Genomic DNA, 18,511 nt, shown 5'->3' with positions numbered 1-18,511 from the left:
TGCAGCCCAAAAATCTGCAGCAACTGTGTGATGCTATCATGTCAGTATGGACCAAACTCTCTAAAGAATGTTTCCCTCACCCACCACGAAGAATTAAAGCAGTTATGAAGACAAAGGGGATCCAACCCAGTACTAGCAAGGTGTACCTAATAAAGTAGCCAGTGAGTGTATATATACGCAGTATACATGCTGATCTTCCATAACATTATGACCACCAGCCTAGTATTGAGTAGGTCCCTCTTTTGCCGCACACAACAGCCCTGACCCATTAAGGCATGGACTACACTAGACTTCTGAAGGTATGCTGTGGTGTCTGGCACCAAGCTGTCAGTAGCAGATCCTTTTAGGTCCTGTAAGTAGCAAGGTGGGGCCCCAATGGATCAGACTTGTTTTTCAGCACGTCCCACACATGCTCGATTGGATTGAGATCTGGAGAATTTGGGGGCCAAGTCAACACCTCAAAAGTGTTGTTAATGTCCCTTAAACCATTCTTGAACCATTTTTGCAGTGTGGCAGAGCACATTATCTTGCTAAAAGAGGCCACTGCCATCAGGGAATACTGAAGGGGTGTATTTGGTCAGCTACAATGTTTAGGTAGGTGGCAAGTGTAAAAATAACATCACACAAATGGCAGGACTCAAGGTTTCCCAGCAGAACATTGCCCCAAGCATCATAATGCCTCTGCCGGCTTGCCTTGTTTCCATAGTGCATCCTGGTGCCATCTCATCCCCAGGTAAGTGGCACACACTCAGCCAGCCACATGATGTAAAAGAAAACATGATTCATCAGACCAGGCCCCGAAACATTGCTTTATGACGAGATGTGTGTACATGTGATTTACTAAAGGCAAATAGGCTGTTCACTTTGTGAGGGAATGTTCCCTCAGCTGCTGACTTCCATCATCCAATCATGTGCAAGGAAAAATACATTTAAAAAAAAAATTCCGTACACATGATTGGGTATTCTTTACATACTGAGATTTCACAACATTTACTAAGTTTAGGGAAAGTTGCCTTGCAGTAAATTAACACCTACTGTATATGTACATGTACAATAGATAGTTCAATGAAAATGCTAACTTAAAAGGCTAGGTTAAAAGTAGTGAACGAAATGTGTAGTCCATGGAATATATTTAAAAGTTTGCACCATAATTACCTGGTCATAAAAGTTAAACAAAAAATAATGGCTATGCAATAAAAACCTGAGTCTCTTGGATGACTATAGGTTTCAGTGAGCCCTCTATTGTAAGGTCAACTGAATTTGAATTGACATTTAAGTCCTCAAATAATACTGGCTGGGCTGTCATAAGTAAACTTTCCATCTGCATAAAAATGTATTTGGAATTTAGAACTGTAGATTAGGATTAGTATTAGAAATTAGCATCTATTAAGGACTTTTTCACAGTAAAAAATGTATATGCGTCCAGCTGTTCTGTTTTCCATATTGTATGTGTTTTCACAATCATACTAATAGGGTCACAGATTTTTCACAATGGCTTCTTTTTAAATAGTATCACAAATTCATCATGTTTCTATAGACCCTGTGCAGCTATTCCTCATTAGCTGAACTTTTATCTTTGCACTTTAATCAAGGTATTGTAGTTTAGGGGAAAGGTGCAGATGTTAACGTTTCATAGGTGTGAGTTACTGAACTTTATGTTTGCTGATCAACAATGGTTGCAAAAAAGGATAAACATTTGTATAAAAAGTTGTTAATTGGTAAAAGAAATTCAGAAAATAAGCTCCTTGTTTTAAAACAGTCTCGTACAGTTTGATTGACGTTACATGTGAACTGGTGGGTTTGTGCGTAATCCAGTTCTCAAGATCAAACTTTTTTTGCTTGTATCAGGTATTATATACAGTAAAGCCAGCGCTAAATAAACCCGCCAATAAATAATAAACAACTTACAATCAAAAGCAGCCAGCTGAGATCTAGCTGGTGGATATGTTGCTCCCAACATGGAAACTCTATTACAGCGAACATCTTCAAGCAGTCTGTTTGAACCTCCTGGGTCTCCACCACGGGGATGTGTGACTGCAGCAAGTTCTTTAGACTTTCAAATCCTTTTTAATAATGTGTGTGTGTTTAATTATATGACCTTCAGCTATTTATCTCTCCACCTTGTTTACGTGTTTAAAGTTGCTGGTAGACAGTTGTTGAGGCTTGGTTGCTAGGGGGCACTTTGTATTTGAGTCTATACCTCTGAAAATCTCAGGAAAGCTGGCAACTTGTTTTAAAAAATATATCTAAAGCAAAAATGTTTTACTTTTTCATTTTGGATAGAGTAGTGGAGGGTTAAACTGGTGTCAGGTTGTTTTTTTTTTTTTTTGCTATCACTGTCTCATTAGGGACACTTTCCTTCACCTGTTGTTCTGTAGTCTCTACAGAAAGTGAGAGGGTATCTCTCTAAAGCTGCCCATGCACCTTGCGATCATCGGGCGAAACTTTCCAACCGATGACCGAACCATCGTACGATTTTCGTACGGCGGCCCAATCCTGCCCCGATTATCGCAAGGTTCAATCAGCTGTAGTTAAAAAATCACCTGGACGAATTGCAGTAATCGACCGCACGTATTTTCGTTTGCGCATGAGCAGTGTAAATTGTACGAATTTTGACGTACGGAAACGCCACCAACCTTGCGAAAATCGTAAGATCGACCAAAGTTTTCTAACCTGCTGGATAGTCAAAGTCGATCGATTGAACAGTATTTGCAGTTGTACACTGCCCATTAACCTTACGAATATCGGACAAAAACGCGATCGCATACGGAAATCGGCCGATAATCGTATGGTGTATGGGCACCTTTAGAAAGGGAGTCCCCTATTAGACAGTTGTCACAGGATAAAATGTCCCCATTGGAAGATTTTCCATCTATTCCTCTTCTGGTGGCAACTCAAAATGTTAGCTTTGGCCCTCACTTCTATTCCTTGTGACACTGGTAAGCAGTACAATTGACAATACATATGCAAAAAATGGCAATCCTGACAATACATGGGTCACAAATGGGTGATCATGTACAATTCATGGGCAAAAACACTTTTGGCACCTAGCCCCCTTTTTGAATATTGGGACTACCGTAGCCCTCCGCCAATCACCGGGGATCCTACCAGTCATTAAGGAGTCCTTAAAAATTGAAGAAAGTAAATCTCCCTAACAGGGACATAGACAGCAAAAAACTTACAGTGATTCTTACACCTCACCACTCTATTCAAATCATCCAAAAAAATGTTGTTCTTTTGGATAAACTTTGGGTTCAGAAAAAACCCCATCATGGAGTTGTTTCACTTTCAGATTAAAATAAAACTCGTCCCCTTCCCTTGTTAAAGGCCAACTCTTCCCACATTTGCTTTTGAGTTTTGAATAATGTGGAAGGCTTAGAACCTCTGCCAGATTGTTATTCCTGTCCACGTCTTTATTGGGGAGGTTCCCCTTTACTTTTCCAGCACCAGGACAATGTAGGGAATGGTGGTCACTCAGACAGGAGAAAATAGACAGCACTACTGAGATTAAATGTTGTCTCTTTTCTCACTGGAGATATTTCCATCACCCTGTATTTTCCTAATGCCATGTCAAGGAAAAATAAATGAATGGAAGTCTCTTCAAAAAATTCACAGTTAGTTATAAAACCCCCACAGAGGTTTTAACTCTTTCCCACGTTATACAACACAAAGTTTTGCCAAAAATGAAGGTTTACACTTACTTTCAAGCAGTGGATTTAGTGAAAGCTAGGAGAAAATGTCTCCTAATTATTTAACATGTCTCATTCAGAATCTATTAAACATTCATAGTTTTCCCTTTTTTCAAAGAGATAATCTCAAGGAAAAAAACAGAAAAAAGGGAGGCAAGCGTGCTGATCTAGCATGGTAACCTCAGTTAAACATGTACTGTACATACAGCATGGATGGCAAGAACAGGCTCACTTTGATAGGTTGCAATGAAATGAAACATGTATATTTTGAAGCTGCCTCTCTTTCAGGGTAGAAGAATGTATGGTCATATAAGTACAGATTGCACTCCACAGACTGTGCTGCTAATTATGACAATGGTCAGCCCAGCTATAAACTGGTTTGGCAATTTGTATGAAGACAGATATCTCAGTGTGACCCTTATGGATTCATCAAATAGGGTCCATTGTGTTTTGGAGCTTTGTGCTAGCACTAAAGCATGTTGAGACCCTGTGTGATGTGCCCAATTGAGCTAATCCAGTAAAAGCAGTTTAAGCTAGCCACTGTCATAATCAACAACACTGACTGATGAGTAAAGACTGTGATTATTCCACCATACCTCCTTTTATACTCCAAGAACTAAACCCAGTCACCCTATTTGAATTTTCTTTCGGGGTAAAAAAAGATGTCATAGGGCATCTATGAACTGGTGTTCCTACCTTCTGTCAGCAGGAACACCAGCCCATACAACGATACCCTAATGCATGTTTGGAAGGAAAGCAATGTGCACCGTTTATTGCATCTATTGTGATCTTAAGTGAAAATGGAGCAAACAAAGGATGTTCTTCTACATCCACACTTACTGTTACTATTGTTTGTGGTGAGATGATTGAATCAGTGAAATCACCAATTTACTAATTTTGACCCACCTGGATATTGACTTGCTGATCTTTCTGAGAATTTTGCAATTCAGAAATCCAGGCTGTGATTTATAAATTGTAGGATTCTGCAAATTGAGTAGAGGGCTTCAACGTCTAAGCCCACCAGTAGTGTTTCAGCTGGAACCTCCAGATCTTGGATCTGGGATATTAGATGTGGGGTGTCTCTTACATAAGATGTAAGAGATTCAACGTGTGTTAAAAAATGGTCCACATAGATGCTGGCATTTTCTGTTAAGGCTCCACAACTGGAAATTATTGGGCGACCTGGTGGATGATTTTTATTTTTATGAACTTTAGGAAGGGCATACATTGTTGGAATTCTTGGATGTTGTATTTTTAGAAAATTACCCGTGTGTTTGTCTATAATGTTCTTTTCTAGTGCTTCGTCAATTATATAGAACAATTGCTGCTGGTGAGTCTGTAAAGTATTTCCTTTAATGGATTGATACCAATGACGGTTATTCAGGATTTTCATCACCATCTCTACATAGTCTACACTCGTCATAATTACCACATTCACATGGAGGTCAGCCGGTTTTATAAAAATGTCTTTGTTTTGCTGCAAGATTTATACCCAATAGGGGTGGTGATTGGGATAAAACTCTACTCCAAAGGGAATTACTTTTTTAAGCCCTGGATTGTTTCACAATAGGGCCTTTTGGGACTGGCTTAGAGTTTGTCAAAACTCTTCCATGTGAAATTTATGGTTAACAAATAAGAAATAACAGCCAAATCTCACCAACCAGACCATCCGATAGATTCATGCACGGATGGCGACTGGTTCAAGCGAGGTGTGGATCAATATCAAGTGTGGATCAAAATCAAAGAGAAACCTATCCGGTTAATTGAACACAGCTATCGAGTTAAGGCAACGTTTTGTAACATCTACCGTATCCAGCCGAGGTAACATCTATACCTCCTGATATCCGTGTTCTTCTCCAACCCAGTCATCAGAATTCCAGCTTCAACTTACCTACTTTCCTTTGAAATCCATTGTGGAAACATCGAAACAAGGATATCCCGGGTCTGTGAGTTATATATATATATATATAAAATAATATCTTTTCTCATATTTACTGTGCCATCCCACCCCCTTGATTCTCAGAGGTGCTGTGTCCACATGTCCACATGATACGCTTTCTCCGTGGCTACAACTCCGATACTTTTGTGTCCTTTAGTTCATACAAAGGCAACTATCGTGAAACCCAGCATATATCGGAATTTACCTTATGGACAGCGTCTTGTTTTTGTCTTTATACCAAAAATATACGAATACATCTGGCTTTTTAAGCGGCATGTCTCCTAATTGTCAAGAAAATTACTTTCATTAACCCACTCATCTACTCATTAGCCTATGGGCGGTTTGCAGTCATATATTTTCGTGTATATATATTTATCTGTTTGTTGTGTGTATATATTTATCTAATTGTTTGATTAATGTATTTTTCTGATTTTTGTGTACGTAGAGTCTTAGAGATATGGATTTTTAATGAATAAATAATTTATACCTTCTTCACCATTTAAATTGGTATGCAGTATTTGTAAAGAATGGTGGGATCCCCTCTCCCTGGGGAAAACTTCTTTTTCTAAATGATTCTGCAAATAGACAAATCTGAATGCATATATTCAGGTGAAAGAAAAAATGTGCAATTCACCGATTCGCCTAATTTGCAACGCAATTTGCTCATCACGCTACTAATCTCATGGTTGCTGATAAACCATCTGGCATTTTGCGATTTTAGAGTTGTGCATTTGAATGGAAAACTGGCTTGCCTTACTTTATATGAATATAATTTCATTCAATAGTATCACTCTACTGTAACGTCATAACAATAATCTGTTCTCCATTTGATTTCAATACAGAAATTATGCTTTATTCGAAGTACAGCAACTTATTATTTCATATTTATCGCCAACTCCAATACATTTTGCTGATAGTTATCTGTTTGCAGATGCTAGTGACAGTTGTGGGTGTGCGGAATTATGAAGCACAAAAAGCAATGATGATCTGCTGTGTATTAACTTTTATTGGTCCATAAAATATATATTTTTTACTGATCTAATGCAAAATGATAACTGATTTGTTGCTAAGGGTTATTATATTTTGTAAATCATTGCAGCGCCTTTTACCTTAAGCAGAAACCATGCCATTTTGCAGCATTTTCTAAATATAGAAAAACACGATGTTTATAGCACTTGCGTAATCAAAATCTTCTGCTGGAGGACCATCTGAATCATCAGTCCTGTAGCTGCTTTACTAGAGTTTGCCAAGCACCTAGGTTTGTTTTATCACACCATTTTCTAAGCAACTTCAATTTAAGATATCCTGGTGTGAGGTTTATGAAACCTGCTTTTCAGAAAATACTTTTCTATGCCCCAGGATGATACTAATACATGTTATATACAGTTTTATTTATATGAGGATGCAACGATTAAACAGTTATTAAATAGTAAACATAATGTTACAAACAATTCAGGTGGACATTTCAAACACCACGCTTTCTGTTAAGTCCCCTACTGAAGATTGATAGCACTTCTCTGTGTACTTTGATTTAAGAACGTTATTGTTTGTAGCTAAAAAAACAAAGCAATACTTACTGCTCCCTTAAATCCCGGTGTCACCATCCAGTGTGAAGGGACAGAGTACAGGAAATATAATGCATCCTTTCATGATCTACTCCTGTTAGAAGACAAATCAGTCTCTACCTATCTCCCTGCCTCAGTCAGACAGCATCGTGGCCTAAGGTCAAGAGTCATAGTCTGTCTCCAAAGGGAGATTGCATTCTATAAGATAAATGTATGTTCATTCAAGCTTCTGATAAGAATTTAATTTGCAGTCACAATTTTCTCTTTAAGGCTTTAAGTGAAATTAAGCTCATGCCACTACTGTGCAATACATATTGTGCCTCCCCCTTATGGTTAGTAGCCTATTTAGTCAGTGCTAGGCATTCATATCATTGCCTAGATTTACATGGCATTTATTGAATGAGATGAGATTACAAGACTAGGAGAACTGCAGAGTGAGTACTGTTAGAGGCACCATTTAAACAAAGCCAGTGAAGCCAGTAAATAACAGCTAATGGGGTTTTGCTGCGCTTGCCATCTGTATCTCAATCTATTCTTCGGAGAGTGAAAAATGCAGTTATTAGACAGGTACTGCTAGAAGAATACACATTTATGTGTATACTGGAAAACAAGCAGTTACTATGAATACAGTACCTCTGGTTACCAAGTATGATTAACTCCCATCACTTCTCCTGGTGTCTGCTTAAAGTACTTCTGGGCTATTTCTCACTTGCTCTTTTACACTGCTGAAATTTCACCAGTGGATAAGATTAGCAATTTATTTTCAGCTTTTACATTGAAAATTATTTCCAGAATTTTCTTTCTCTGCCTGCAGCAAGCCTAATAAGGTTTCTGTTTTACAATGCTGGAATTGATTTGGATAACGAGCACAGTAGAGATGTGTACATCGGCTTCTCTGTTCACCGAGCTAAAACAATGCTTGAGTGCGTGATGGGCCTGCCATGTGTAAAAGCCAGTCAGGGTAAACGCATTAAAATGGCAACCGTCTTCCTTCTGTTAAAACAACAGAAGATCAGCTTAATTGTCCTGCCATTGCATCTTACTAATAGCTTTTAAATCTGGTATGTGTCTGGATGCTTCCAGTCAGCTCCTGAATGAATAATGAATTCATGCACTTACCTAGTCATTCCCAATTTATAAATACTTTTACTCTAACCCTTTAAATCTGTTCATCACTGCTGTATTGGTTTTGTCATTGCCAGGCAACTCATGCTCTGCCATCTGCTATTAGAGCTATGGGATATTAAGCTTTAATCAAGGAAAATAGTATTATTTGAATGCCGCATACTACCTAACAGCTCATTGAATTTTAAAGGAAACCTATCAGCGAAGTACAAAGGCTGCCATTGTTGATCTCTTTTTTAAAATGCTAGGAACCAAAGTATCAGCATGACAGCCAATCAAACTAGTATTTACAGAAAAATATTGGCAATGGCAGCTTTTGCTTCTCATATGCCACATTTCCTTTTTGTACTATTGGAGAGAGGGAATGGTTGTGATTTCTCTTTACTTTTCACTGTGTCCCAGGGACACAGCAAGAAGTGAAAAGAAGATTTCCCTAAAGCAAATTGAAATAGACATAGACAGTTGTCATTGGAACTGGAAGATTTCCCCTCCTGTGACAACTAAACATTTTGTGTTTCCTTTCACTTTTTTTGCTGGAAACAAGGGTCACCAGAACAAATAAAATGGATGAATCTCCCCAGAGGGGACACGGACAGCCAAACACCTGACAGGGGTTCTATCCGCTTGCCACTTGGTTTTTGATGTATTTATAGTTATAATTATTTTTTTACTGTACCTGACCCCTATATGCCTCTATATTATATTCAACTATATATTGTTCAACTATATATTTCTTGTACCAAAATTATTTTGTTCTTACTACTTTACTATTGTATAAGTATCTTCTATGTGTGTATTCATACAATCATGTTATAAATACATTAAAGGAACAAAATTCTAATGCAGCTGAGAGGTCAGTGTTCAATAGTGGAACTGTAAAGCCAACAGATTTAGATGGGAGCAGCCAGAGTATATATTTAGTATGTATGTAGTGACCATCAGAAGCTTGCTAAGGCTAGTAGTGACTGTACTGGCATCACAGTAAAATTAGTGGCCGCATTATAATAAACATTATTTCACTCCAAAAGCAAAATACAAAGGTTAAGCTCAGCATTCACCACTCATACAGTTTTCCCATTTAGGTTTCTTTCACATGGGCTGATCAGGAGAGGATCCGTGCACAGATTCTCTCCTGATCACAGCAGTACGGAGCAGATGTCACTGCTGCAACTGCAATTACCGGACCCAATGTCTGTTTGTGGGGAATCGGATGTAAACAGACATGTGTCCATTTACACCAAATTACCCCCGATCCAGCATTAACATGTCCGGCAAAATGGATCTCTAAGCCATTTGTTTTTCCGGACCTGGTCTGAGTTGGGGGTAACCGCGTGTAAACCGACGCCCGTCTGTTTACACACGGCTGCCCACAGACTTACATTGGGCATCTGATTGGGTCCGCCTGAAAAACTGACAGGTGAACCTGATCGGACCACATGGCTGAAAGGAGCCTTAGGGTTCATTCACAAGGGCTCAGAAGGTGGTACACTGTAAATAAAATGCTGTATTCCAGCACCCAGGAGTCACAGGTGTTGTAGGCAGCTGTCTGTACAAATCAATGACAGGCTGTAGCTATATGCTGATAAATGCTGACCCAATTGTATACATGCATACAAGTACAGGTGTATGCCCCTGGGCATACAAACATGAGATTTATCTAGAAAATTGCTAGTGTGTATTTGTTGTAGATCTGTACACATTACTAAAATGCTACATGTGGTAAGTTATCTATCGTTACAGACTGTCTGCACCCAGGGATGTACATTTGTAACTGTACACATGTATATGCTGAAATGAGTGTTCACTAGCACACAGCCACAGCCTGTCATTGATTTGTATAGGCAGCTGCTCACAGATTTTTTTAAGGTATACAACCCTCTGCGGTCATGTCAATGGGCCCTTGTCCCTTAAAAGGATAGATAACTTACCACACATGTAATGTATTAATTTGTACAGATCTACAACAAATGCACAGTACCAATTGTCTAGATAAGTGTCATATTTGGCCCATGTTATCACATGTATCAATATGTTTGTTTACTTAACGTAAAGGACCGTTGCTATAAAATACAAATTTAAGCATTTACTGAACCAATTTTTCTGCAGGAAACATTGTTTTGCACTTTTGGCTATGGCTGTGATGACATTTCCCTCCTGGACATTATAAATTTGATTTATTGATCAAGTAATAGCTCAGTAATTTAAATACATACTCTGAGCCATTAGTGGCATTCTGTAAAAAGCTTGACATATATCCTTTTATGAATGCATTGAAGCCCTAAAATGGCTTGAGATGAATCTGTAGATCCACCCCTGTGGAGTTAAACATTTTCAGTTCCTTAAATGCAAACTAATGCATGTAAGTTTGCTTCACATGCTGTCTCTAAAACATATTATAGCAACACTCATCTGTGAATATTAGCTATTTCCTTTGTGGCATATGTAGTTGTTACCTCTTGCCATTGTTTCCAAGGAGAGACCTAAATTTCATCTGTCATGATCAAGTAAGTAGTATAATTTCCTTGATTTGCAGTTTAGATGCTACTTTTGTGTCAAGGGTAAGAATGTTCAACCTACTTTTTCACTTTTGTCAACAGCTATTCTGTGCAGGTTGAATGACAACATAAGTGAAGTTTTGGCAGAGACAATTCATTTCTTCTTTCATTCTCTATATCATTTCTGCATTGCCAGTTCAAACTATCTAATAAGAGAAGAGAACACAATTCATGCAAGTTTCGCTTTTTACTGCTATCATTTAGTGGTGCATCATCATTTTAAGTATAATTGAGAGAGAAAACTTAGGGGTCAATAGGAAAGTTGAGAAGTAGTGTGTGCTTCAGCCTTAACCTTGTGTTTTAGATCTGATATCAGATATTGCTGAGGTGGTGAAATTTTCCGTCTTGTGTGTCTGCTGCTGCCACACATGTTTTTTGGACTCCGGGACCTCACCAATGACTTGCTGTGACCTCCACAAAAACACTGAATTAGCCTCCAATTATTAATTGCTAATGCGGGTTTCTGTTCTGGTGAGAACTGTCTAAGAGGAAATTGTCTCCGCACTTAAGGGAGATTCCTTCTCACATACTTCCAGCACAGGAAGTAATGGGAAATCTTCTAAATGGCACACACATGGAAAATGTTTTCTATTCCCTACTCTCTCCAAAAAAAAAAAATGTTTTTCCTTCTGATATAGTTTAATGTTGCTGCAATGTGACACTAAGAGGTCTATTCACTAAGCTGCCGTAGGCTGTTCAGCTATTCACTTCAGGCTGGTACGGCTGATTTCAGCCGTACATCGGGTGGCTTCGCGTGGCTTCGGGTCGGCTAAACATGCTCAGCATGTTCGGCCGACCCTAAGTGCAGAAGGAGTTCGACTCAGCCAATCCAACATCTGGATCGGCTAAGCCGAACCTCCGGCAGGCTACTCGCTGCTGTTCGGTCTATTCTTACTGATGCCAAACAGCAGTGAGTGAATAGCCGAATGCGCTGAGCGGCATTCGGTTCGGCTGTTCCGCTCGGTCCCTCGGTGGGACCGAGCAGAACAGAAAAATAGTTAAAGTAGAAAAACAAAATAGAAAACAATTGTGCGGAGCTAGCAGGGCCAGCTAGCTCTGCCCAACTGTTTTCTATTGGCCGGCGGTTCTGCTGTCTGCTGTCAATCACTAGTGGGGACCTGATGGAGAACTGCAGGTCCCCTCTGCTGATTGACAGCAGCAGTGGGCGGGTGCAATAGCTAGTTTGTTATTGGCTATTGCAAATTGAAATAGCCAATACGAATCTAGCAATGCATTCCTATGGTGACATTTTTTTTTATTCTGACAATAGCCAACGGCTCCATGTCAGAATAAAAAAAAAAGAAAGAAAAAGCAGTTTTTCTCTCCTGGGCGGCCGGGAGAGTTGGGCTGTCTGGAGATCAGTGTCCCTGGTTAGCTGGTAACCAGCGACGCTGATCTCTCTGCAAGTGGCCGGAGCCAGCTGTAAGATCACGGCTGAATCCCAGCTGTCAGAAGCAGGCTGTCCGCCGGCCAACGGCCGGCCGCTCGGCCAGCTTCGGCTTTCACCTCGGCTCATTCGAGCCGAAACATATGCCTTCGGCTCGACTGAGCCGCTCGGGACTATAGGGAACTATAGGGAATAGCCCGTACAGCAGCCCTTCGGTTCTACTGAACCGAAGGGGTCCTGGGGCTGAAGCTAGCCGAAGGATCAGCCGAAGCTACGGCTAGATCCTTCGGCTGCTTCGTGAATAGACCCCTAAGTTTGTGGCTTACATTTCTTTTACCTGGACTGTTTATTTTATTTATCTGTTTCTGTGCGTTTCCAACATTGATTTCAGTGTCTTCATGCATTCGACAAACATAATGGTTAATTAAAGGTTGTCTAAATTGGTCTTTGTGGCGATGAGGTCTGACAAACCACAAGCTAAGTGGGGAAAATGGGGACATGGTATTGAACACAGTGCCACCCTCAATTTTTCAAAATTTGCAGGTCAGTTATGAAACTAGTTAAATTTAAATCTCATGTGTGTAGTGGAGAGATGACAGTTTTAAAAAGCCACAAACTAGATTAAAAATACCCTTGACAAAAAAACACACCCACAAACACATTCAGCTCAAGGCACAAATCAGAGCTATCATGAATCCCATTAAAGCATTCTAGTTAAAGTACATTTGACAGAACACAGGAAGCTAAGAAAATGCAACAATGTCCAGAAGTTGTAAAACTTTATTAGGCCACAGTTCTGTAATGAAATCTTGTGATAAATGCTTGTCTAGTTTGTGGCTCCGCAATACACATCTGCAAGTCCTACTATTGAACAACACAGAGTTAGGTTACACTAATGCACAAAAGTATAAGAAAATAGCAAGCCATTCAACATCAAACATGCCTATATGATCAGTTCCAGAAGACTAATGAGGGACACTAGATCTCCTAGGCAAAACATACCTCTGGAATATACCATGTTTGGTGTCTGACAATTAGCAATTCTATTCTGCAATAATATGTTGGTTGTCTGATTGTAAAAACCTTGTCATCTGGAAATATAGGTATAGTTTAAATAATAAGTATTAAGGGAGTATCCACTGCAGTATAATAAAACAAGAGCACTCCTACATCATTTTAGCTCTTTTGAATGGTTGGGTTTGGCTCGGCGACACCAAGAGGTGATCAAAAAAAGCTGCTGCTATTGGCAGCTGCAGCTCTTCATACAATCAGACAGAAGGATAAACTTATTCTGCAAAGAACAAAAGACCAGGTGAACTTTGCAAGTACTTTTTGTTTTACTTTTAATCGTGTGTATTTTACTATTGCTGTTTCTTTTATATATATTCTCTGTATATATTTTCTTTCACTTGTTTCTCTTCTTTCATTAAAACAATATTTTAAATATCATTAAGCTGGATCTATAAATACTCTAAATCAAATATTAAAGAACGGATTGCCTCTTTGGAAAAAGCTACCATATTTTAAACTCTGTTACATTACTGTCTGTGCGTGGTAGCCAGTGTCACGGACATTTCTTAAAGGTCAGAATTTCTACAGTAGATGCCGTTGTGGTGCATTTTACCATGAGAACACTTGGTAGCAGCAGACCATTTGCGTGTAAGGGATTAACTGTGGAGTTAACCTGCCCTTGTGACATCCACTGTCAACCTACTGGCGCTGTTGTCCTGCACGCTGCAAGACATGCAGGGTGAGGATAAGAATGTAATACATCACAGTGCTATTGTTTTTTTAATGTAGGGGTACGCATACATAATTGGTGTAGGATCATAAGACTGTACTGGTGTATGTGTTGAGAATATACTATAAGCAACTCCTAGTAATATATCAGTTTGATAAATATACATTGATATGTGATGTCCACAAATAAAGCATATAAACCCTCCCTTCTAGATTGTAAGCCCTCAGGGGCAGGGCCCTCCTTACCATCTTGTCTTGATTTGTATTGTGATTGTAATGTCTTCCCTATATTGTAAAGTGCTGCGCAAACTGTTGGCGCTATATAAATCCTGTATAATAATAATAATAATATAAAAATGCCCAGCCTGAGTGTCATCTTTTCAGGCTGTGCAGTGGCTAACTGCACAGGAATAAGGGCCTTTTCCATTTACCATGGAGATGGATGGGAATATTTGCAGAACTGAAAACCTAAGTACACAACCTAAATTAACATTTTCCAAATTAAGCCATTGAGATTCTTTTTAGGCATGCATGTAGATTAGTAGTGCAAATGACCATCATAATGTTGTTTGCCCATTCCTGTGGTGCGGGTCCTATGGTGATTGATTGACCTTCAATGGAAAGTGCCACATCTGCAGCTTATACCCCGTTAGTCATTTTTCAGAACTGATTGTCATTCATATGGCAAGCTTTCAAAACACATACATACATAAATCTAAATATACTTATATATTAATATGTGCATAATTATTTTAATATATCATATATACAAGGTCCTCTGCATGTTTTATTTATGTTTGTTTTTGAATGTTAATATTTTCTGTGCCTTTACTATATTATGAATAGAATGATGATCTTTCATTTAATTCTTAACTCATTAGCAGTATTTAAGTTTAAATGAGCAATGAAAAACACAGAATAATTGAGCTCAGACGCATGTAAGAAAAGGTGGCAAAAAACAGGAAAACAATGCATTAAAGCATCCCCCGCTGTGGAAACATTGGCACAAGATGAGTTTATTTAACAAATGAATGGTAAAAAAGGGTGCAGGAAGGTCAGCATGGCAGAATCGTGCTGATATTTCTGTGCAGAGCACCAATTAGAAATCACTGGTGTTCAGCAGAACTATTATGCTAATGGGCGTTCCAGAACCTGTAGGATCTTTATTTGAAAGGATAAGCAAATAAATTATAATGGTAAAGAAAAAAATCAAGATGTTGCCTTTCAGTAGTTAGGCAGTGAAACCTGGAGGTCATGCCAAGATTGAAGAGTTGCAGAGGCTCTGTGGTTGTAGTCACGGTTCCATGATCACACATTGGGTGTTATCACTACACACTGCTATACTGGTCGGAACTCTGTTTTGCTCAGCATGCTTCCTTATTGCTATGCATGTCATTGGATCACCCTGCATGTCATCCTCTTTTGTAGAATACTGCATGTTTATCTCATACAAATATAAATAAACTTGTTATGTAATAACTTTAAATGTACCATTCTTATTCCATCCTGTTTGAAGATCACTGTTAATGCAAGAAAACACAGTGCAACAAAACTTTATCCATTTAGAACTGGCTTGGACTTGGATTTTACAGTATATACTGTACATTTTTATTGATTGCCTATGAATACTTTACTGGAATTTGAAATGGCACAGAACCAATGTCACCTGAATAGTTGTTTGTATATATGTATATATATATATTTTGTGTACAATGCATATTTATTTGAAGTGAATGCAAAGGAAATTATACTCCTGGAATGCTTCAAAAGTGTCACATAAACAATTAACTAATATAGAAAAAAGCTTACACAAAAAGTTGCAAAACAACATTAATAAAAACTAGCTCCTTAAAATATGTCCATGTCTTTGTTAAGATAAAGGCAAGCCATAGACAAGCAGGTTTCTTGCCAAGGGCAGAAGGTGGTGAGACAATTGCTCTTCCTTGTTTGTACCCAACAACCCTTAAGAACAGCTCCAAATCTTCAGTAAATCAGATAGCATATAGTAAAGGTACATGCCTTGTTCTAGTTTTTTGTAGAAAAGAAAGGTTAATACACATAAAGTGGTCTGATGATTTTAGATAATAGATAAAATGGTTACTCTGTTTTTTCAGTTCATTTAGTTTAGAAAAATATGTAATATGTCATATGTCATTTCTCAGTGCAAGATTGAATTCTACTCATAGCCAAAATCCAGTCCAAAATAAATAGTTATTATTTGAGGTCAGTGTTTCTTAATGTTATAATAAACACAAAGAAGATCACTCAGACATGAGCTCCCTTAAAGGCATTCAGAATTATAAATCTGCTTAAATAATGAGCAGACATATTTAACAGATTGGATAGTTAAATGACGATACATTACCATGTGATAAGCAAATGTGAATGTATATGTAATGTGTATGAGATCATGGCTGGCTCCGCCCAGCTGTCATTTGCGGGGCCGGCCACTTCGGCTGTCACTTCGGCATAGTTGAGCCACTCGGCTGTCTGCGGCTCCTGTATGGACCATTGTGAATAGCCCGTACAGCAGCCCTTCAGTTCAACTGAACCAAAGGGCTCCGGCGGCCAAGGAGAGCCGAAGGATCAGCCGATGCTACAGCTAGATCCTTCGGCTCTTTAGTGAAAGTGGAAGTTAAGGTTAGCATTTTAGATGTTATGTGTTTTGTTAAATGTAGAGATAAGGTTTTTAGGGGTTAAGGATTAGTATTAGGATGAGGTTAAGGGTTAAAGTACACTTCAACCTTAACATTTCTTTTAGTTTTGTGTAAAGTGGGGAAATGTGAGAACCTCTGTCAAGACCTTGCTGTCTCTGTTCACTTGCATTCTCCGTCCTGGTGATCAATGTCAGAATTCAGAACTAGAAAGCTAGAATAAAAGTGTTAGAATGCAATTAGAAGTTAGGGTTCATATTACGGTTAAAGGTTCATTTAGGATTTGGGTTAGGCTGGGGGGGGGGGGATTGTTAAAGTGTAACCCCTATGCCAAACTGTCAATATCGCTAAAAGTTAATGTGAACCTGTGCTTTGCCCACCCAAAGCAAACACTATTATTTCCTGAGTGTCAGTGCTAAATGGCCCAGCGCTGCCACATGGAGTAGGTCACATGCTGTGCTAGATTTTTTCAAAATACTGAGTATTTCCTTCAGCTCCCAGTGCAGGGGACCAAAGAAAAGGAAAGTGCATGCTGCTGGGGAGGGAGGGGTGACTAAAGCAAACATGCTGCTTTGCCCTGCAGGTTTTCTTTAATGTGCCACACAAAGGATCTGTTTTTTAAGTAGTCAGTTAACCAACCAGCATGTTTTTAGGTAGGGGGAGGAAACCAAAGCATCTGGATAAAAGCAAGGTCAGGAAAGCATACAAAACTCTAATGCAAAGTCTCTCTAAGAGGGTTCTAAAAAAGTATTTCAGAGCTGTAAGCTAAAAAAAAAAAGGCTGAACACTATATCAAAGTATTTGACAATGTATATGCTGTCTTACTAGTTATATCATTGCATTTGATAAAGATACATTTGTGAAAAACATAACATTTTTCTGCTTGTGATGACCAGTTACCACTAGATGACCAGAGCAATGATGCTTGAGTAAAAATTTTTATTTTTTAAATTCTGTGTAGACTAGAAGGTTCCTCTGTCTAAGACTGGCTATAGATGCTGCTACTAAATAAAACAGAAATACACATAATCATGTAAATCATTTCATTTATGTTGTATTATTACACACAGATATTATTAAAAGAGAATACAAAAATATTAAAAATTACTTGACCCCACATTTACAATGGAAATATTAATAAAGCTGTGGGCCCTATTAGTGTATGTGATCAAACTTTGCTAAAGCTAATGGGGTAGCAATGTGAGCTAGTACCATTTGATCTGCAAAATACTCATATGTAGCAGTGACCTTTTTTAAAATTAAATAAAACAGGATTTCAATGATGATTTCAGACACTTCTTCCCATCTGGCATCCTTCAGAACTGCCAATTGTTGGCCGGGGCCTGCGTGCATATATTATGCTCAGAAACAGTAGCAGAATGAAAAAGAATTCAGAAACAGTAGTAGAATGAAAAGCACTGCCAAGTATATAAACATACATATTTCACCATATGCACAAACAAAAAAAGAAATAAAATTGCATCTATATTTCAGGTACAATTTTTGGTTTCATGTCTTAGATTTAGGATTCAGATAGATGCATGCAGCAATGCAATTATAATGGAGCTGCACATGATATGTGGCAATTGCACAGTCAACGTTATCCCTGTTTGGGTCTGCATATATGAACATACATGAAAGGTACTTTCAGCTTGCAGTGGAAAGTGAGAAAAGTGAAATCTACCAGTGAAGTTCCCCTTTTTAATAAGGTAATTGAATCTTGCTTTTGGAGCCTAACCCACATGTTCTTCAGGAGACAACCACTGGAGTAAGATTTGGCACCCATGTCAATGAACATCATTCACTTTTCCACTGCAAGCACAGAACCCCTATAAAATGTGTAAACGTGCAGAAAAC

General features: G+C 38.7%; 1 protein-coding gene across 1 annotated transcript in view; it reads left to right on the top strand.

The window, feature by feature from the left end:
* CSMD2 (CUB and Sushi multiple domains 2) overlaps window positions 1–18,511 on the top strand; it is a 323,219-nt gene that overhangs the window by 91,115 nt on the left and 213,593 nt on the right. The window lies entirely within an intron of this gene.

The sequence above is a fragment of the Nanorana parkeri genome, unplaced genomic scaffold (genome assembly GCF_000935625.1).
Source record: "Nanorana parkeri isolate BGI_ZX_2015 unplaced genomic scaffold, ASM93562v1 scaffold76, whole genome shotgun sequence".
NCBI lineage: Eukaryota > Metazoa > Chordata > Amphibia > Anura > Dicroglossidae > Nanorana > Nanorana parkeri.
This window is presented reverse-complemented; position numbering and strand designations above follow the sequence as displayed.